The following is a 14,610-nucleotide window of genomic DNA, read 5'->3' on the forward strand; positions in this document are numbered from 1 at the left end:
AGATAAATTAGAATCTGTTCCTAAATTTCCCTATTTAGGGTTGGTTTTCGCTGCGAACAGCTCGTGGAGTGGGCATTTGGCCCACGCCACGAGCAAGTTCTCGAAAGCCAACAATTCTGTTTTGAGCCTCCCTCGCCCTAAGAAAATTGGTGCCACTAAGGCTATTTTAAAGATTTTTAAACTGCAGTGTTCACCTGTCGCTACGTATGGAGCAGAGGTATGGGGGTCGGGAAGTAGTATTAGTATTCAAAGAGAGGAAAACCGCTTTTGCAGGAAAGTATTGGGTGCACCGATTTCCTCATCTGATTTTATTTGTCATAAAAAACTAGATCTTCCCTACATAAGTGATTTTATTAGAGCAAGACCAGCTCTTTTCTGGATCAGAATCTGGAGGAATGATGCTGCTGTCCTCACACAAAATATCATTAAGGACTGCTTAAATTGTGAACATGGTATGAAGATCCCTTGGTTCACAGAAGTTTCTAAATCACTTAATGAAGTTGACAGAGGTATTTTGTTCACCGATCCATTGTCAATCGAACTAAAGGACAAAGCTGAGGTTCAAAATGCACTTTATGCACTTTACAGAAATGGTCGTATAGGAAGAGAATCCCAGAAATCAAGCGTTATGAAATATATAGGAAATGGATTGTGTAGGCAAACTTTACCGCCCTATCTCTCCCTCCCTATGTCCAGCTGGGAGCGATCTTTGTTGTTCCGTTTAAGGGCAGGAACTGTAAAAGTTTTGCTTTCTTTTCCTATGGGGTATCGACATAGTGCCGATCTCGCGCCATGTCCCTGTGATGGTGTGAGTACACAAGATGATCTGCACTTTTTATTTTTCTGCAAATTTTATTTGAGATTCATCAAATGGTTTTTAACTCCCTATTTTAAAAAATATAGACCTCTCACACTTAAAGAATCTTATAAAATGCTGCTTATTTTGGACACTGATGAACTGACCTTTCGCACTAGCACTTTTTTAAGATCGGCCATACGTGCGCGTAAGTCGATGGAAAATCCCTGAAATTAGAAACTAGCCATCATGGTGTTATTATGTAATGAAATGAAACTTATTGTGTAGTTGTTGTATGAATTTTTATGCTATTAAGAAATATTTTTCTGTAAAAATTTATTTTATTTTTCTGTATGTATTAAATTTTTAATGATTTATGCTGTAATCGGTACTTTTATGAATTTAATGAAATTCGAATAAAGGTCTTTTGAACTTGAACTTGTAATACCAATTTTAAAATTAAAACAAATCACACAATTTTAAAGACAGCCAACTTATAAAATGAAAACTGCTAATTTACTCTCTGCCATATTCCCCTATAAACCCAACATCCCACTCCTAAAATTATTAAATAAAAAGATACAACATTTTAAAAACAAATACATTATATTAATACAAAAGCAACTTACAAAATGCACTCAAAAAAGATATAAATTACAACAATATTAATAAATAATAAACTGCAACATTCTGACCAATCATATATTTTTGAAATCACGATATTTAAGACATTATATTTGTATTGCACAAAATTCTTTCTATTTTGTCGGAACATCAACCTTACTAATGTCACCAAAATGAACACTAAGCACTTCCCTTTAGCCCTTTACTCTCAGGAATAAAGAGGCAGAGCAGGCTAATGCTTACTCAAGGCATGATAATGTTAGATACTCAGAAGAGTAAGGCAATGCCCCTTGATAAATCACTGTTCAGTCAATTCTTTTTGCCTTAGACTGAAAAAAACTTTAATGGAAACAAAAATCAATACTATACAGGCTTAGGGAAAGCACAATGAAAAGCAGTGTTCTCTAGCCCCCTCCAAAATTGAAACATGGCAACCAAATGCTCCTTCAATGTTTGAAGACTACACACATTTCATGGAGTTTTCACCTTGGGCACTAAGCTTTTTTTACTTCAGACCCGCAGACCCTGAAAAACGTATTTGCACATACATCACATTTAGACTTATGTCGTGACCCCAAGTGTAGTGACCATAACCCTATTTCAGTGACTATTTAGTGACATATTTAGACATAAAAACGGTTATTGGTGAGTATGAAAAGGAAAAAACAAAGGACAAGCAGAAAGAGTTAAAATATCCAGGCTGTCTCCTGTGTTAGTTGTCGACGGCGTTTCGACCCTCTCTAGGTACCGAGTCTCATCAGGACTGTATATCTGGGGACTAAGCAGGGAACAAAGTATAACTATAGGACGTAGTATGGGAATAAGAGGAAGGAGCTTGTTAGGAAGGATGAACTGATCTTACCAGCGTAGCTATGATCAGTACGGAGGATGCGATGAAGTATCCGCTCCTGTAATCATGGAATCTATATTTAATATACTTGTCTTATTAACAAACAAGACACATCACTCTGTGCTCACCCAGTGGTAAGGTGGAGAAAACAGGTATATGTAAAGCAGACTTACAGTGTTTAGTCCTGCCTGGTCAAAAGAACGGAGGATCAGGGCTTCTCCTAGCGTTAGATAACGCTACAATGGATCCACCTGGAAAATAGGAGGGGTTAACCAGGGTTCCGAATCGGTAACAAAGTGGAAGTATCCCAGAGCCGGTATGCAGCACTTACTTAGAACGGGATCTCTTCCTCGATCGGCAGCTTCTCGAGGTCGCTCGGCTGCGGCAATCGCTGTGTGTGCGCGAGACCGACCAGAAGCAGGAAGTCCAAGCTGTCGTTGCTAGGCAGTCGTGTGTATGGAGTGTACGGCGGCCATCTTATAGTGGTCATGGCGCGATAATAAAAACCGTGGTGATCTAAGGCTGGGTGTAAGAACTACTTTAGTTAGCTAAGGCTGGCCCGAATGTTCGGCAATAATTAGCGTTTCTATTTCTGTGTCCTAATTATGTATAGGAACACAGTCAGTTAGACCCGTACATCATTAATCTAACTGTCATATACCATTACCACAAAAAGGTACTACTCCTGGCCTCACATACTGACTACCTAGTCCAGAAAATTTCATAGTATCAGCCATATAATACTTATAGTGAAGATTCCACTTTTTACATGATCTTGTGCTGATTGAAACGACATTACACAACAGAATGGACAATAAAAACATAATTCAATATACAGTAAGATGTGATTATAATTACAGTCTATATATAGTGTTAGTCATCCACAGTTGGCTTTCTTATTTTATATATCAACTGGTGAGGTCTCAATATGTTTTTTCCTATGTACAGTGAGTGTATGATACATAGTGGAGATAATGTACATGTCTAATCCAGAACACAGTCTGATTGCTCTGGGCAGTACACTGTATCTAGTATGAGGTCACCATGTACAGTGTGGGGAGGGAAATAGGTTGAAAAAGTTTTGATCCCTATGCACTCCTTTTCATTAAATGTAAACTCTCTTAGTTCCTTTTAAATAGCGCTGATAGTTGTTACACAATGCCTGGTTGTGCCTTTAGTAAATAGAAAACAATGTGTGAAGGTTGAGTCCCCTTTCACTTAATTGTGCGCTCAGCTTGACGTGAAACCGAATAGTTTCTTCTCCTGTTTCACAACATATTTTTGATAATATAAAACCAAGACGATGTATCATGAGATTATTTCCATTTTATTCGCTGATCATTTTTCACCTTATTATATATCATAAGGATGTTCCAACATATTCATTAGCGAACCAATTTTACACGTTGTTAAATAGGTTCTCAGATATGTGAACCGGGACTGTTAGACAGGGCCCTGTCTATTTCAGTGGAAAAACTGGTCATTTTCAATGTAGGCTAATGAACTTCCGCCATTCCTCCAGACTGTTCAATCCATTGCGGATGGAGCCACATTTATCTATCCACTTATATTCCAGTGATTGCAGGATGAGTGACATATCCCCGCCCCTGGGGGTATTCTCGCTTTTTCAATAACCTGCCATTTGATGTCATTGGCAGAGTGGCCTTTTTCTTTATAGTGCTCTACCAGTGGTGCATTATCAACCTCGCAACAAATGCGAATTCTGTGTTGGCTGATGCGAGCTTTCACTGGTTGGGTGGTTTGGCCTATATATATCAGGTTGCAGGGACACCACAGACAGTAGATGACGTTGGGTGTTGAGTAATTGGTGAAATCTCGGAGTTTTACTTTTACATCGCCATGTACAAAATCCTTTGTTTCCAAGGTAAGTTCACAGACAACACAGTTCCTGCAATTAAAATGACCTGTAACAGGGGGAAGTGACCACAGGTCCTGGATTGTTCTTTTTTCTATACTCTTACTCGTATCAGAGTGGACCAGATGATCCTTAATGTTCTTACCCTTTTTGAAGGCGAACATGGGTAATTCACTGCATGGGTTCAGTGCATTTAGCGTGGGCCAGTGTTTTTTGTTGGTTTTCTGCACTTGTGTGCTCATTGGGCAAAAAGTGGTTACACACACACACTTCTCTTCACGCTTTCTTTTCTTGTTGTTTGGTTGAGAAGAACCTTCCATGGGCTGAAACAAGCTCTTTTCATAGATGATTTCACCAGCCTTTTTGGGTATCCTCTTTCACGAAGTCTGGAGCTCAGTATGTTCGCTTCCCTAAAGAAGTCCTCCTTTTCCGTGCATTTTCGCCTCAATCTTAGGAATTGGCCATACGGTAATCCATCCTTTAGAGCCCTTGGACGGAAGCTATTGTATTCTAGCAATGTATTCCTATCCGTTGGTTTACGATATAGGGTTACATCCTATAGTTATATTTTGTTCCCTGCTTAGTCCCCAGATATACAGTCCTGATGAGACCCGGTACCTAGAGAGGGTCGAAACGCTGTTGACAACTAACACAAGGGACAGCCTGGATATTTTAACTCTTTCTGCTTGTCCTTTGATTTTTCCTTTTCATACTCACCAATAACCATTTTTAAGTCTAAATATGTCACTGAAATAGGGTTATGGTCACTACACTTGGGGTCACGACATAAGTCTAAATGTGAAAAAAGATAAAAACAATAGAAATTTTGTGATTGTGCATATATTTTTTTACTTATGTGCAAAATAAATGTACCTGCTTCGGCTGAAGTCAGGTATACTTTAATGATAAGTCTCTGCGAGCTTGTTTAGGAATACTATAAACTGTTGGATTAATACCCTGACCTATGGAAAGGTCCCTCATTTTATATCTTACTCTTCAATTTAGTGGTGCAGCTATTTAATTGCAAAAGTGTATATTGGTAATATAAATGAGTTCCTTGTGAACACTGTTGAGTACTAATGAGTGGTAAACTGAAGCGTCAGGTAGTTAACAGTTATGGGTGCCTCAAATCTCCATGTATGAGCAGACATGGAAACCCCATCAGTTTCACCCACAAATCTTCCCATCAGAGAAGGCGACGTGTATATAAAATACCTAGAGGATGGGGCCCCCATACAGAATGTAATGAGGGGCCCCTGAGTCTTCCATGCGCCACAGCTATCTATTGGCTTTGAGCTTAAAGTGTGCCTCCTGAAGGTTTGGGCCCCGCCTGCAGTGTTGAGGGTCCCCTTCCGCCGCAGGGGCTGCAGGGACCTGCTTCGGCCCCTCTTCTCAAAAGGACTGCAAAACGTTTGGCAAGGAGGCCGGGCGCGGTTCTCCTTTGCTACTCTGCGCCACCTGAGGAATGAGGGAGGGGTAGGTTTACCCAATATGCAGCTGTACTACAAGGCGGCGCAACTCCGGGTGTTGGTAGAATGGACTCAGCCTATGTCGGAGAAACATTGGCTACACATGGACAGGAGTGTCGCGGGAAGATCGATCTGGGACTTAGTCTGGAAGCCCAAAGGCGATAGACCTAAAAACGCTTACATTAATACCACTAGCACTACCCTGAAGGTTTGGGACTCTGTCTCTGGTGACGAACGCTGGGCGTCGTTTCCTTTCCCCTACACGCCGATACACTTTAATCCTGCCTTCCCGCCAACAGCGCTTGAGGGTCCCTTTGATGCCTGGAGGGAGGGGGGCTGCCTAGTACTTACACACTTATTCCACGGTTCGGCCCCACTTACCTTTGATAATTGTATGCGGGATTAGGGCAACCAGCCGACCGAGCGATACCGCCATGCCCAACTCCTCCACTGGGCGCTGTCTCCTAAGGTTAGTGATGCGGCTACTAGACCGCTCACTTCCTTCGAGGCCTTCCTCCCTAGAACATCTACCATGCGGGGTGTCATCTCGTTCATCTATAACCTCCTTCTTTCGACGACCAGAGCCCCCCGGGATCGCTACATGGGCCTGTGGGAAGAGTTACTCGGCCGAGATATATCCGACGAAGAGTGGTCCCGACTGTGGGTCGACATAGCTAAGCACAACCATTCGGTGGAACTCCGTGAGGCGCACCTCAAAAGAATGATGGACTGGTACCTTTACCCGGCGAAATTGTGACAGATATTTCCTGGTTCCTCTGATAGGTGTTGGAGGGGGTGCGACCTGTTGGGTGACTTTCGTCACATTTGGTGGGACTGCCCCGTTATTCGTCCCTACTGGGAAGAGATCCTGTCCCATATTAAGGAGGTGTTGGGTTACCCGGTCTCGGACTCAATGGCCCATATTTTGTTGGGGCTTCGGGACCCGGATCTCACTCTCCAGACCAAAGCGGACAAAAAGATACTGTGGTTATGTTTGGGAGCAGCCAAGCTCACTCTGGCCGCGGCGTGGAAGAAGAAGGAAGCCCCCGCAATTTCTTTGTGGCATGCTAGGCTGTGGTAACTGTTGAGTATGGAGAGAATGGCTGATATCTTCAGGGACGATTTTAAGAACTTCGCATTCCGCTGGGGCCCCCTGGTTCACTTTCTATCCAAAGGTCTTCCCTCAGCAGTCTGTCCACCCAGCGTACGAGCTCTCCATCTATTTCAAGTGTGAATGTCAGTCCCTCGAACGATTATTTCTGTGCAGACATTGCTACCACCACTGGGGGAGGGGGGAGGGTTATGGGGTTGGGGGGGGGGGGGTTTGGTTTTTGTTCCTGTGACAGCCTGACAAGTTAGTGTGACGGCATGCTGCCATCCTGGGTTGCGGGCTTACCGCGTTTCACTGATTTCTGCACCTGCATTGTCACTGCTCCTCCTGTGACCGTGTTCTAGTTGTTCACCTGAAAGAGACATGGGCCCTGCTAAGCTTCCAAGTACTCTGTTGGCTTCGGCCTACTTACGGCCTTGCTACTTGTTACCTCACTTGGACTAGGTGTTATATATAGCCTGCCTTGCTTAACTGCCCCCTGTGTGAGATGTTGTGCGGGACTGTCACATGTCTTTTTTCTTTTTGCTGCCAAAATTTTAATAAAACCTGCTTTGACAAAAAAAAAGGACTGCAAAACTTTTAATGAGAGTACCAGCACTTCCGTGTGAGAACCAATCAAGACCTCTGGGGCAGAGTACCTGCATTCAGTTTCAGGCACTGTCCACATGCCTATGGGTCCTCTGGGAAGCCTGCAGTCACAGATCAGGGACATTTATATCTGTGCGAGGGAAGATGAGAGAAGGGGATGGCGCGTGCTGGCGGTGAGGCCGCCTTGACCCGCCCCCTCGGTGCTGCTGGCGAGCTGCACAGTGCCCGCAGTGCCTCTCTGACGTAGGAAAAGGCAGAATAAATCAGCGCACCGTCAATAAATCAGAAATTAATCTGTGGGAAAGTGGAGGCTGTCTGACGTTTTAAATCACAAATAGCTAGATTAATAGGGCAGCGCCTGCACCTTAGTGCTTGCCGAGTAGGGCTTGGAAGTCAGGGTGAGAGAACAGTCTATAAAACATGGAGCTGGAAGGAAGGCCTGGAGCCAGTTGGGCAATATCCTGGAGAGGTGGGCTAGCCCAACACAGATCTGAGCCTCTGTATGCATTTGCACTGCCTGGGCTGCATTTATTAATAGCAGATAGCTGCCCGAGTTAAGCAGGATTTCCAGATGGTCCAGTTCAGAAAGTGTGCGGGATCTGCTTCTTTCTTTATCCAGGGTGTGCTGACTCCACCACGTGGCCCATTTCATACATGGCACCCCCTGCCAGTTTAGACTCTTTAGCAGGCACTATTGTAATAATAATAATAATCCACATTTGTAAAGCGCACAATCATCCGTAAGGGTCTCTAGGCGCTGGGGGCCGTCGGGAAGATTAAGCAAGCTATTGCCCAGAGTCCCATGGTGCTGAGCTAACCTGCCGCCGGAGCCGGGGATCGAACCCTGATCCCCAGATTCCAGCGTCAGTCGCCCTGGCCGCGGCGCCACACCTCTCCCACTGTACATTCTTAAAATAGCAGTGTTTCTTGTCTTAACTTGTCTATGAGCTTCCAAGCCCCCCCCCCCATCATGTCAAGTGTGCGAAACGCCTTGGTAGGGGCGGGGGCAATTCATTTTTTTGAAGACTACAGGCAAGTAAAACAAATAAAAGCGAAGTATTCTCAAACAGTAGCTGTGTTGAAAAGATATTTTTGAAAGATTCAGCACTTCTCATAGTCACAGAGTAGATGCCACATTCATCATGGGTTACTCAAGAAACAGACCCCCCTACCCCCGATGAACAGCCAGTATCACACAGTGCAATTCAAGATGGACAGGAAATCTCTGCAAAGACTGAGGGGCAGATTTACAAGAAAGAGCAGCAGCGCGGCAACGCAAGCCCTTAGGCTGCGCCACGCTGCAGCACTTCTAAAGCACAGGAATGCGACATATTTACAATAATATGTTGCATTCCTGTGCTCTCCCCTGCGCATGCGTAACAAACAGCTGCCATGCGCCAGTGCAGGCACCCTTGCACCATGGTGCAAGGATGCCTGCGTCAGGGGGAGATTGTTTTTGTGCAGGAAGGGGCATTCTGCGCATTTCCAGGTATACGATTCCTCGTAAATCTGGAAATGTGTCTGGTTCCATGGGTGTTGCATGGGAACACCCACAGCAACACCGTTCCCACGCAACACCCATGGAACGCCACTTTCACGCAAAGTGTTGCGTGGAAAGGGGTCGTATTTACAAAGACAGGGAAAGTCACGCAGGCTGGCTTTTTCTGTCCATGTAAATAAGGGGTAGTGAAATGCACCGCCGGTGCGTCACTAAAAGTTCCGCACTGGTGGTGCAAGGGGCTTTTAAATCTGCCTCTAAGTTTCCAGCTCATGAGGGGGAATTGACCATCAGATTCCCAGTAAGTGTTTGTCAACTCTACTGGACAACAGCGGCACCATCAGATGTTTTTCTGTGTGTTTGGAGGAGGGTAGAAGGGGGTCTCAGGCACAGCTCAGCACAAAGCCCTCCCCTCACATTTACCCCCTCCCTCTCCTATCACAAGGTGAATATGTTTTTAAAGTTAGCAGGTCTGCGCCTGAAGTCAGTCAATAGGAATACAAGTGGTAAATGGAAAAGGGGGTTAACTTAGGTCGCAGGACATGCTCTTGTAATGCAGGAGGGAGCAGTGTCTACTCCCCACGAGCTGTTGTAGTGTCAGATTGTGGACAGGCTGTGCCAGTGCCCTCGGCCCTCTCCCTGTCCTGCCAGCGGTGTTACCAGGTGCTGATTCACACGCAGTAAAACCAGACCTGGGGTTGGAGTATCCAGGATGTATGGGTGGAGAACACCTGGCAACTCATTGTGGCATATTCTCAAGGACGTATCGCCGAGTTATCGGCACTTTAGCGCAGCAAAAGTGGCGAGAGAATTATCGCCCCATTCTCAAGCCGGTGCAAACTGCTGATATTGCCAGTTATCCAGCGATAGCTTCCGCAAAAAATATCGCCACAGATGAGAGTGACAACTAACGCTAATGATATGCAGGGTAGGCGTTCCTGTGCAAAAACACATGAAAAAACCACTTTGCGATATTCTCAACGATCAGCCAGATCAGCAAAGCGATCCAAAAACAGGCGATAAGGCGCATTAGTAGTAGGGATTTAACACCAGCCTGTTACTGGTGTTAAGCAGGAAGACAATCTGCAGTATGAAAAGGAGCCCCGCCCAGAGCCACATCGGCGGACCAACACATGTCATGGAGCTACTGATCATGTAGCTCGGACACCCAAGAGGCCCACAACACCCACTGCCACCACCCCCAGGCCCCACCCTGGTCCACCCTCCCTGGACCACCCCTCCACAGACCCCACCCGTACTACCACCGAGGCAGCGCAGAATAAGACAGCGGTACTTCCGAAAACGCACCTGCCTCACAGACTTAACGCCAGAGGAAGTCATTGCCCACTAGAGACTCAAAAGGACAACCATCCTCCGCATCCTGACCCACATTGCCCACAGGCTGACGATACCAACACAGCAGACAACCAACATCCCTCTGCAGACAAAGATGCGAGCTGTGCTGCACCTGTTGACCTCTGGTACCTTCTAACCAACAACCACCAGAGTTGGGGGAGTCTCACTGCCAGCCCTATCAAAGTTCATCACAACTGTCTTGGATGCCATCATCAGCTTGGTACCCCAGCACCCTCACTTCCCCCACACTGCGCAGTAACAGCTGGAGACCAAGCAAGGCTTTTATGCCATAGCTGGCTTCCCACACATGTTGGGGGCAACTGACTGCACACATGTGCTACTTGTGCCCCCTGCCGACACTGCACACAATTACCGCAACAGGAAGCACACTCATTCCATCAATGTGCAGGCAACATTGGACCACCAGGGACTCTTCACCAATGTCGTCGCCAACTACCCAGTCAGTGTGCATGATTCCTTCATCTTCCGACAGTCCATCATCAACCAGTGCTTCGAGGATGGCACCTACAGAAATGCACTGCTCGTTGGAAGTACCAAATGAACACACCACACACCTCAACTCCACAACCATGCAACTCACAACTGTGTGAATGCACACGTTACAACATCACACACAACATGCCAAATAACACACATACCGGACAGGACAACACTAGGATCTGTGGTAACAGGGGCCAGCCATTTAGACAAACCGTCCACGTCATGGCACTTCTGCCACACAATGTGGTGAGATGTGGGACCAGGTATGTGCGAAGGAGGCAAGTGACCCATGAATCAGAATGAACACAATGCCAAGTGAGGCGGTGATGAGCAGGACAGACTCAAGTATGCAGAGCACAGACATGTCCATGTGGACATATACTGCTGGTGTATATGGTGTTATAGACAGTGGACACAACCATATTACCTCAGGCAGTGGGGTAGACCTTGAACATGTAGCTATGTCGTCCCCCCTGTAAGCGTAAGCCAAGTGGGATGGCCCAGCATAGGAGTGGAAATAAATAGGCCAAGGCTCAGGGCATGGTTCACTTCTGGAATGACAACCAAAGCAACTAAAGCGTGTGTCTCTGTGTCCGCCATAACCTGACCATAGGCCTACACACACGTGGCCGACCACCTTCAACGGCCAATATCACAGTGTCATTGTCAGGCTTGTGGACATGCGCAGACAGTCATGACAATGGTGTGTCTTAGGAGTTCAAGTGATTCAACCATGCAGCGCACACAAGTAAATAGGCTTGAGGGGAGTGAGGAACAGCTGTGAGGCAACATAATACACATGGATGCCGCTCATTTGCCACATGCAGGTCATGTCAAACATGAATCCCAAAGTCCCACACATAACACACCAATATGCTAATAAGGATGCCAACACAGAATGCAGAACCACCGATTGACACATCTCTGTTCCCTGTCACAGGTGATCAAGGATATGCACTCTGCCAGTGGATGATGATACCCCTCCGAGCCCTGAACACCCAGGCCCAGAGGCCCACAAACGCACCAGGGGTATTGTGGAGCGCTCATTGGCATGTTGAAGGCACGTTTCAGGTGCCTGGACATCACAGGTGGAAGACTACTTTACAGCCCGCAAACAGTGTGCAGGATGATCATTGCATGTTGTGTGTTGCACAACATATGTGTACGCACCAATGCCCCATGGATCCATGTGCCAGATGCACCGGACGATGATGATGAGGATGAGGCAGGAGGACCACACCCCAGTGCAGCAGCAGCAGGAATAGCCCGAAGCGACACTATCATTCACAATTTCTTCACATGAACACGTCACATTGTGAGTGTCCTCAGCAATCATGGGACAGGACAAAATGACCACAGGCACATCATGTGCAAATAAATTAATTCCAAGACACATTCCCTGTGTGCATGTCACTCCTCTGCATTAGCACATCACTCTGACAAGTGTAAGTGCAACATTTAGTGCTGACAATTTCACCAATGGCAATTAGATGGTGGCAGTCTCACCTCCGTTATTGGGATCCTGTTTTCCTGCGGACTGAACAGCGTCATCCTCTTCTTCTTCTCCTTGCCCTTCCCTGACCCCGAGGTCCCAGGCTGGTCCTCCTTAGGGGTTTTGGGGTTTTGGTTGTCCTCTGTACTGGATCTGGCAACCTCCGTGGTGCATTGCAGTTGTTTGTGATCTGTTTGTGTTTTTTGTTGCCGCTTTTATACAGATTTTTGCAGCCTGACTTGTGGGACTTGTAGGCCTGGCGCTGCTTATCGCGGACTTTTTTTTATCGCAGTTGGGCCCAACGCAACTTTTTTTGCATTCGGGTTTGGATTTGTATCGCCGTCCCGGTAATGTTATCGCGGACATTTGACGAGTTATGGGGACACTATTGCATGTTACCACTGTGTTGAGAATGTGACGTTGACACAGAGTTAATTTCCCGCAATAGACTGTGATATGTGAGATTTCGTTAACGTATTTTGGCGATGATTATTGCACGTTCTTGAGAATATCCCCCATCGTCTTGCGCAGCAAAATCCCCCTTGACACACCGCTTCACCAGATTTGTTCTGAGGCTCCTACAGCTTTCTGTCCTTAAACGCTACACACTAGTAAGCACAGAAAGGCTGAACAAGGAATATTAATTTAAATATCTCTGTAAAAGCTGGGATGTTGGAGGCATTGTTTGTTGGGTTTGAAACCTTGCATTCTCACTGGCAATCACTTTGAACATTCCCAGGCCAGTGAGGCAGACGAACCAAGCTCAAGACCCTGTTGGGGGCAAGCAGGGCAACAGGCAGAGGGTTTCTCGGATGGAGGGACTCACCGAAGGTCCTTGGAAGGCTTATCATTCTTCTGTGCTCCATTGAGATGGTTATTCCTTGTCTTGGCGGTACAGCTGTGGTCTCCCCCTAGATACCACCCTCATGCAGGGGCCTACATTCAGCACCCAGCTTATAGCACATTGCCCTCTTACCTGAAGGAAGATGCAGTACTTCTAGCCAGTGGCGTAAAGCAAAATGATGACCCCCCATAGAGTACATGATGAGGGGCCCCCAAGCCTCCCATATCTTGCAGATATTTCTTGGCCTTAGACTGAATGGGGGCCCTCCTTGGTGGGCCAGGGGGCCCTGTGCCACAGGGGCTGCAGAGGTCTGTGTTACACCCCTGCTTCTAGCAGAGTTCAGGACCCCCAGCCTCATTAACTGCCCCTAGTTACCAGAAAGCTGTGCTGATGACTCCACAAGGTACGCACACCTAGGGGGTGTAGTTCAATACAGTAAACCCTTGGATCATGTAGACAGTTCCTGCTTCTTCCAGGCAGTCTTGTTTGAGATTTTCGGTTCCAAACCAATCTGGGGATTTGGGTGTCAAAAACACCAGCCCTATACTCAGACCATTTTCTCCCCTACATTGCTATGTGAAGTCTGTACACTGGTCAGTGAGACATTCCTAGAACACACTGACTTGGGTTTCCTACCCAATAGCTGTCCTTAGCTGACAGATGTTGTTATGAATTCCAGAGCCTCCCTTTGTTTGGCTAATAGTGTGCCTAAGAAGTGGAAATGTAAGCAAAGCTGAGTTAGAAGAATATTATCCTGTACTTGCTCGCACATGAATGTGTGTCAAATGTCATCAGTTTTAAGGAAAGAAGGCAACGTAAAACGTGAGCATGGAAAATACTGTTTCCATCTGGCCTCAAATGTGACCACGTGACTCTGACTCCTGGATGTGAGACAACCTAAAAAGCTTTCTAAAGCAACACTAACAATATAGGTAAAAGCATAAAGGCTTAAAATCATAAAAAGGCATTGTGCCTATTTTGACAGAAAAAGCATTAGATAGCCACATTTAAAAGCAAGTTTAAAATGTTAATGTTAATGTTAACTGGGACTTCTAGGTTGCATAATCACTGACAGGTCCCTTAGCGCTATGAGAGAGAGCCTTACATCACCATATCTGCATGTACATGCACTGAAACTTGGCCTAGGTTGTGCCCCCGGCTTCAGTAAAAAAAAGAAGCGTTTTAAGTTTTTTGCTAAATGGAAGAAGGGTGGGTTCCCTGCAAAGGCTTTCCGGAGGCCTGTTCCAGAGTTGAGGGATCATTGCGGAAAAGGCTCTGCCCCCTTTGGAGGATGTATTGAAGCGGGGGCAGGCCAAAAGGCCAACATTGAGGATCGAGGGTACGCCCTGCCACATAGTTTATGAGGCGTTCCTTAATGTAAGCTGGGGCCTGGCCGTGGATGGCTTTATGGGCAATGCAGAGACCTTTGAACCTGGTTCTCTGTTTGATCGGGATCCAGTGCAGCTGCTGCAGTAGGGGGAAGGTATGTGCCTGCCTTGGGAGCCTGAAGATCAGTCTAGCAGCATCGTTTATGGCCACTTGGAATTTTGTTATCAGCTTCTCAGGAAGGCTAATGTACAGAGTTGCCATAATCTAACCTTGACA

This window comes from Lissotriton helveticus, chromosome 5_1 (genome assembly GCF_964261635.1).
Source record: "Lissotriton helveticus chromosome 5_1, aLisHel1.1, whole genome shotgun sequence".
NCBI lineage: Eukaryota > Metazoa > Chordata > Amphibia > Caudata > Salamandridae > Lissotriton > Lissotriton helveticus.